Here is a 7,573-nt window from a genome sequence, read left to right as displayed (position 1 = left end):
ACTCAGCTTTTGAGGAGGAAAGAACTTGGCTAAGAAAGCCTTGACCAGCTTATCCCAAGAGTTCAGGCTATCCTTAGGTTGAGAGTCCAACCATATTCTAGCTCTGTCTCTCACAGCAAAAGGGAAAAGCATGAGCCTGTAGACTTCAGGATCTACTCCATTAGTCTTTACAGTATCACATATCTGCAAGAATTCAGTTAATAACTGAAAAGGATCTTCAGATGGAAGTCCATGAAACTTGCAGTTCTGCTGCATCAGAGAAACTAATTGAGGTTTCAGCTCAAAATTGTTTGCTCCAATGGCAGGAATGGAGATGCTTCTTCCATGTAAATTGGAATTAGGTGCAGTAAAGTCACCAAGCATTCTCCTTGCATTATTATTATTTTCGGCTGCCATCTCTTCTTCTTGTTCGAAAATTTCTGAAAGGTTGTCTCTGGACTGTTGTATTTTAGCTTCTCTTAGTTTCCTTTTCAGAGTCCTTTCAGGTTCTGGATCTGCTTCAACAAGAATATTCTTGTCTTTGCTCCTGCTCATATGAAAAAGAGGGACAGAATAATAATAATAATAATAATAATAATAATAGGGATCCTTTTTACCACAGTATAGAGGTCCCTGTGTGAATAGAAGAAAAGAAGAAGAGAAAATCTGAACTCAGAGAGAGAGAGGGGGTTCGGATTTTTGGTGAGTGAGGAAGAGATGTTGGTAAATAAATAAACAAATAGAAGAAGATGAGAGGGGGAAGTGAATTTTTGAAAATAATTTTTTGAAAAAGAGTTAGTGGTTTTCGAAAATAGTTTTTGAAAAAGGTTAGTGATTTTTGAAATTTTAAAATCAAAAGTTAAAATAATTAGTTAATTAAAAAGAAATTTTGAAAAAGAGGGAAGATATTTTCGAAAATTAGAGAGAGAGGGAGTTAGTTAGGTAGTTTTGAAAAAGATAAGAAACAAACAAAAAGTTAGTTAGTTAGTTGAAACAAATTTGAAAATTAATTTTGAAAAGATAAGAAGTTAGAAAGGATATTTTAAAATCAAATTTTGAAAAAGATAAGATAAAGAGATATTTTTGAAAAGATATGATTGAAATTAGTTTTGAAAAAGATTTGATTTTTAAAATCACAATTAATGACTTGATTCACAAGAAATCACAAGATATGATTCTAGAACTTAAAGTTTGAATCTTTCTTAACAAGTAAGTAACAAACTTGAAATTTTTGAATCAAAACATTAATTGATGATGTTATTTTCGAAAATTAGGAGGTAAAGATAAGAAAAAGATTTTTTGAAAAATATTTTTAAAATTTTTGAAAATAACTAAGAAAATTGAAAAAGATTTGATTTTTGAAAAAGATTTTGAAAAAGATAAGATTTTCAAATTGAAAATTTGATTTGACTCATGAAAACAACTAGATTTTTAAAATTTTTGAAAAAGTCAAATCTAATTTTCGAAATTTTAAGAGAAGAAAAAGGAGAAGATATTTTTTTTTTGATTTTTGAATTTTTATGATGAGAGAGAAAAACATGAAAAATGATGCAATGCATGAAAGTTATGGATCAAAGTATGTGATGAATGCAAGAACACTATGAATGTCAAGATGAATACCAAGAACACTTTGAATGTCATGATGAACATCAAGACTTATTTTTGAAAATTTTTATATGCAAAGAAAACATGCAAGACACCAAACTTAGAAATCTTTCATGTTTAGACACTATGAATGCAAAAATGCACATGAAAAACAAGAAAAGATGCAAAACAAGAAAACATCAAAATCAAACAACAAGACTTACCAAGAACAACTTGAAGATCATGAAGAACACCATGAATGCATGAATTTTTCAAAAAATGCAAGATGAACATGCAATTGACACCAAACTTTAAATCTGACTCAAGACTCAAACAAGAAATACAAAATATTTTTTTATTTTTATGATTTTATGATTTTTTGTATTTTCTTTTAATTTTTTCGAAAATCATTTTGAAAAAGAAAAATAAGGATTCCAAAATTTTTAATATGAATTCCAGGAATCTTATGTTCTCTTTAGTCTAAAGCTCCAATCAAAAGGTCAGGCATGGCTTAATAGCCAGCCAAGCTTTAGTATGTAACTCAGACATGACACGCCTGACATTCCCTATTCAAAAGAATTAGACATGGCTTTACAGCCAGCCAGGCTTCAACATGCTTCATGAAACACTAGAATTCATTCTCAAAAATTCTGAAGAAAAATATATTTTTGAAAACATTTTTATTTTAAAATTTTTTTTGAAAACAAAGGAGAAATTTTTGAAAGATTTTTTTTTGAAAAATTTTTGAAAATAAAACAAAAAGAAAATTACCTAATCTGAGCAACAAGATGAACCGTCAGTTGTCCAAACTCGAACAATCCCCGGCAACGGCGCCAAAAACTTGGTGCACGAAATTGTGATCATCAATGGCGCCATCAACATGGTACGCTCAATTGTAATCTCAACTTTTTATCACAACTTCGCACAACTAACCAGCAAGTGCACTGGGTCGTCCAAGTAATAAACCTTACGCGAGTAAGGGTCGATTCCACGGAGATTATTGGTATGAAGCAAGCTATGGTCATCTTGTAAATCTCAGTCAGGCGGATATAGAATGGTTATGGAGTTTTCGAATATCAATAATAAAATAGGGATAGAAATACTTATGTAAATCCTTGGTGAGAATTTCAGATAAATGTATGGAGATGCTTTCGTCCCTCTAAACCTCTGCTTTTCTGCTGTCTTCATCCAATCAGTCTTACTCCTTTCTATGGCTGGCTTTATGTAAGGACATCACCGCTGTCAATGGCTACTTTTGATCCTCTCTGGAAAATGGTCCGATGCGCTGTCACTGCATGGCTAATCGTCTGGAGGCGTCACCCTTGCCAATGGCTGCATCCTATCCTCTTGTGAAAATGGTCCAAATGCTCTGTCACAGCACGACTAATCATCTGAGGTTCTCGATCATACTGGAATAGGATTCACCCTCCTTTTGCGTCTGTCACTACGCCCAGTACTCGCGAGTTTGAAGCTCGTCACAGTCATTCAATCCCTGAATCCTACTCGAAATACCACAGACAAGGTTTAGACTTTCCGGATTCTCATGAATGCCGCCATCAATCTAGCTTACACCACGAAGATTCTGATTAAGAGATCTAAGAGATACTCATTCAATCTAAGGTAGAGCGGAAGTGGTTGTCAGGCACACGTTCATAAGGAATGATGATGATTGTCACGTTCATCACATTCAGGTTGAAGTGCGAATGAATATCTTAGAAGCGGAATAAGTTGAATTGAATAAAAAAATAGTAGTACTTTGCATTAATCTTTGAGGAACAGCAGAGCTCCACACCTTAATCTATGGAGTGTAGAAACTCTACCGTTGAAAATACATAAGTGAAAGGTCCAGGCTTGGCCGAATGGCCAGCCCCCAAAACGTGATCAATAGATCAAAATATAATCCAAAGATGTCTAATACAATAGTAAAAAGTCCTATTTATAATAAACTAGTTACTAGGGTTTCCAGAAGTAAGTAATTGATGCATAAATCCACTTTCGGGGCCCACTTGGTGTGTGCTTGGGCTGAGCTTGAATGTTACACGTGCAGAGGCTCTTTCTGGAGTTGAACGCCAGGTTGTAACATATTTCTGGCGTTCAACTCTGGTTTGTGACTTGTTTCTGGCGTTTAACTCCAGACGGCAGCGTAGAACTGGCGTTCAACGCCCTTTTACATCGTCTAAACTCGTTCAAAGTATGGACTATTATAAATTGCTGGAAAGCCCTGGATGTCTACTTTCCAACGCAATTGGAAGCGCACCATTTTGAGTTCTGTAGCTCTAGAAAATCTACTTTGAGTGCAGGGAGGTCAGAATCCAACAGCATCAGTAGTCCTTCTTTTTCCTCTGAATCTGATTTTTGCTCAAGTCCCTCAATTTCAGCCAGAAAATACCTGAAATCACAGAAAAACACACAAACTCATAGTAAAGTCCAGAAATGTGAATTTAACATAAAAACTAATGAAAACATCCCTAAAAGTAACTAGATTCTACTAAAAACATACTAAAAATAATGCCAAAAAGCGTATAAATTATCCGCTCATCAGGTAAATTACCCCTCCCTGCCATAGCTTCATAACTTCTTTCTGTACTACTTCCTTCATGACTGGATTCAGCCTCATTTGGGGTTGAATGGATGGTTTGGCATCATCTTCCAACAATATCTTATGCATGCATATGGCCGAACTGATTCCTTTCAGGTCAATGAGGGTCCATCCAATGGCATCCTTATGCTTTCGCAACACTTGGAGTAGTTCCTCTTCTTGCTTGTGGCTGAGGGCTGAGTTAATGATCACTGGGTAACTTTCATTCTCCCCTAAGTATGCATATTTGATGGTGGGTGGCAGTGTTTTGAGTTCAAGTTTAGGTGCTTCTTTTCCTTCACTCTTCCCTTCTAATGTGCCTTGAATGTGAACCTCTGCTGCTGTAACCTCTTCGCTTGAAGCTGACTCTTCTTCTGTCAACCCCTCAAATTCTTCCTCTTCGAGAGTATCTTGTGCTATATCTTCTAGTGAATCCAACCTCATACACTCTCCCATTGGTTCTTGTGGGTAACTCATGGCTTTGAACACATTGAATATCATCTTCTCATTGTGTAACCTCAGTGTCAGTTCACCTTTCTGGACATCAATGATAGCTCCAGCAGTGGCTAGGAATGGTCTGCCCAGAATGATAGAAGCTTTGGCTCCTTCCTTCATATCCAACACCACAAAGTCTGCTGGGAAGATAAAGTCTCCTACCTTCACTAGCAAGTCTTCTACTATGCCGTGAGGAAACTTGAATGATCGATCTGCCAGTTGTAGGGCCATTTTTGTTAGCTTGGCCTCCTCAATTTTCATTTTTTTCATCATGGCTACTGACATCAAATTTATGTTGGCTCCTAAATCACACAGAGCCTTCTCCACCGTGATCTCTCCTATAATACAGGGGATCTGGAAGCTCCCAGGATCCTTCAATTTCTGGGGTAGCTTGTGCTGAATGATGGCACTACATTCCTCGGTTAGTATCACTGTTTCGTTATTCTTCCAACTTCTCTTTTTGGTCATCAATTCCTTCAAGAACTTGGCATAGAGCGGCATTTGCTCTATTACTTCAGCAAAGAGTATGTTAATCTGCAGTTTCTTGAAGATTTCTAGAAACCTTGAGAATTGGCTGTCATTCCCCTTTTTCCTCAATTGCTAAGGATATGGGACTCTTGGAACATATGGCTTCAGCTCTTCTCCCCTTTTACGCAAATTGGAGATGGGAACTTGAACTTCCTCTTGTTCCTCCTTCCTTTCAGTTGAGTCCTCCTCTTGTGGTTTCTTGGAGGTCTCTTTCAACTCCTTACCCCTTCTGAGGGTGATAGCTTGACACTCCTCCCTTGGGTTTGGCTCAATGTTGCTACCAAGGTTATGAACAGGAGTTTGCTGGAGTAGGTAACCAACTTGTGTCTCAAGTTTCTTGATGGCAGCCTCTTGATTCTGCATGTTGGATCGCACCTCTTCTCGGAATATCTTACTATCTTGAATCTCCTTACATATACTCTCGAGTAGGGTCTCAATCTTTGAGAGTCTATCCTCGGATGGTGATGGTGAATTGAGATTGGAGGGATGAGAATGGCTAGTTTGCTTTTGATATGGATGTTGAAAAGGGTTGTTAGGTGGGTGCTGATATGGTCTCTGTGTGGCATGTTGGTGAGCTGTGTTATTGGGGTTTGGACGTCTCTGATCTTGGCCTTGGTCTTGTTGATTTCCCCACCCAAAGTTTGGGTGGTTTCTCCAACCAGGATTATATGTTTTGGAGTATGGGTCATGGTTCTGCCTATGTGAACTCCCAATGTAGTTGGCTTGTTCCTGATCACCCTCTGCTTCTTCATTTACTCCTTCTTGGGTTGCTGCTGAAGTGGTGATTGCTGCTACTTGATTCCTCTCCATCTTCTTGGTGAGGTCAGCTAATTGCTTGGTAATCATCTTATTTTGAGCTAGCAGTGCATCCACATTGTTCAGCTCTATCACTCCTCTAGTATTTCCTCTTTCAGAAGCATAGAAGTAGTCATTTTCTGCTACAGTCTCAATGACATCTATGGCTTCTTCAATGGTCTTCTTCTTGTTCAGAGATCCCCCGGATGAGTGGTCTACTGCCTTCTTTGTTTCATACGAAAGGCCTTCATAGAAGATGTGCAACTGCACCCATTCATTGAACATATCTGGCGGGCATCTTCTTGTTAAGTCTTTAAACCTCTCCCATGCTTCATATAGAGTCTCACCATCCTGCTGCCTGAATGTTTGTACCTCAGCTCTCAACCTGTTGATCCGTTGAGGAGGATAGAATCTTGCCAAGAACTTATTCACCACATCTTTCCAGGTTGCTAAACTCTCCTTTGGAAAGGATTCCAGCCATTTAAATGCTTTGTCCTTGAGTGAGAAGGGAAACAGAAGTAGTCTATAGGTGTCAGGATGAACACCATTAGACTTCACAGTGTCGCATATCCTCAGGAAGGTGGTTAGATGTTGATTGGTGTCTTCTTGGACACTTCCTCCGAATGAACAATTGTTCTGAACAAGGGTGATGAGCTGTGGCTTTAGTTCAAAGTTGTTGGCATGTATGGTTGGCCTTTGGATGCTACTTCCACAGTTTCCTGGGTTTGGGTTGATGTAAGAACCCAGAACTCTTCTCTCTTGTCCAGCCTGATGCGCTGGACCTTCTCTGCCATGATTGTGAGCCTCTTCTTCATGATGGTTCTCCATATTCTCCGCCATGTCTGGTTCAAAGTACTCTTCCTCTTCCTCAGCACCAACTACTCTCTTTCCTCTTGCTTCTCTCCTTAATCTAAGGAAGGTCCTCTCAGGTTCAGAATCAAAGGAAGTTGAAGTCCCGCTTCTTCTACCTGTCATACAACCAACAAAGCAAAAGCAAGAGAGATAGATGCAGACAGTAATTTCTACAGTAATGGTGTTAGTGTGAGTGATGTAATATATCAAACAGTTAGTGGGTTAGTGACTGAATTGCAAACAACTAAGAAAATGGGTAGGGGAAAGGGAAGAAAATAGCTAAACAGAAAGTAAATTACTCAAATGAACTTAAATCAAACAAAATCAAAAACAAATGCTTAATCTAGTTATCCACCAATTTAATCATTGTTGATACAAAATCAATCCTCGGCAACGGCGCCATAAACTTGATGCACGGAAACTTGTCGCTCAACAAATTTCCTTCGGCAAGTATACCGAATTGTCGTCAAGTAAAAACTCACAGTAGAGTGAGGTCGAATCCCACAGGGGTTGATTGGTCAAGCAACTTTAATTGGAAGAATTTTCTAGTTAAGCTAAGCAGAAAGTGAGTTGAGAATTGCAGGAAATTAAATGGCGGGAAAGTAAATAGCAGAAAATAAATGACGAAAAGTAAATTGCAGAATCTTAAATGGGGAAGGGAAGTTTAGCATGAAAGTAAATGGCAATAAGTAAAGAGAATGGGTAAGATCAGAAATGGGGAATTCATTGGGCTTAGGAGATATTTCATTATCCGGATCAAGT

At 38.1% G+C, this 7,573-nt stretch overlaps 1 non-coding gene across 1 annotated transcript; it reads left to right on the top strand.

Annotated features, from left to right (window-relative positions):
* Window positions 1–6,239: 6,239 nt before the first annotated feature.
* On the top strand, window positions 6,240–6,346 carry LOC148570920 (small nucleolar RNA R71). The gene has a single exon (XR_015907866.1). It is a non-coding gene; the product is annotated as a small nucleolar RNA R71 (small nucleolar RNA).
* Window positions 6,347–7,573: the final 1,227 nt, after the last annotated feature.

This window comes from Arachis ipaensis, chromosome B3, assembly GCF_059453495.1.
Source record: "Arachis ipaensis isolate K30076 ecotype BB chromosome B3, ASM5945349v1, whole genome shotgun sequence".
NCBI classification, from domain to species: Eukaryota; Viridiplantae; Streptophyta; class Magnoliopsida; order Fabales; family Fabaceae; genus Arachis; species Arachis ipaensis.
This window is presented reverse-complemented; position numbering and strand designations above follow the sequence as displayed.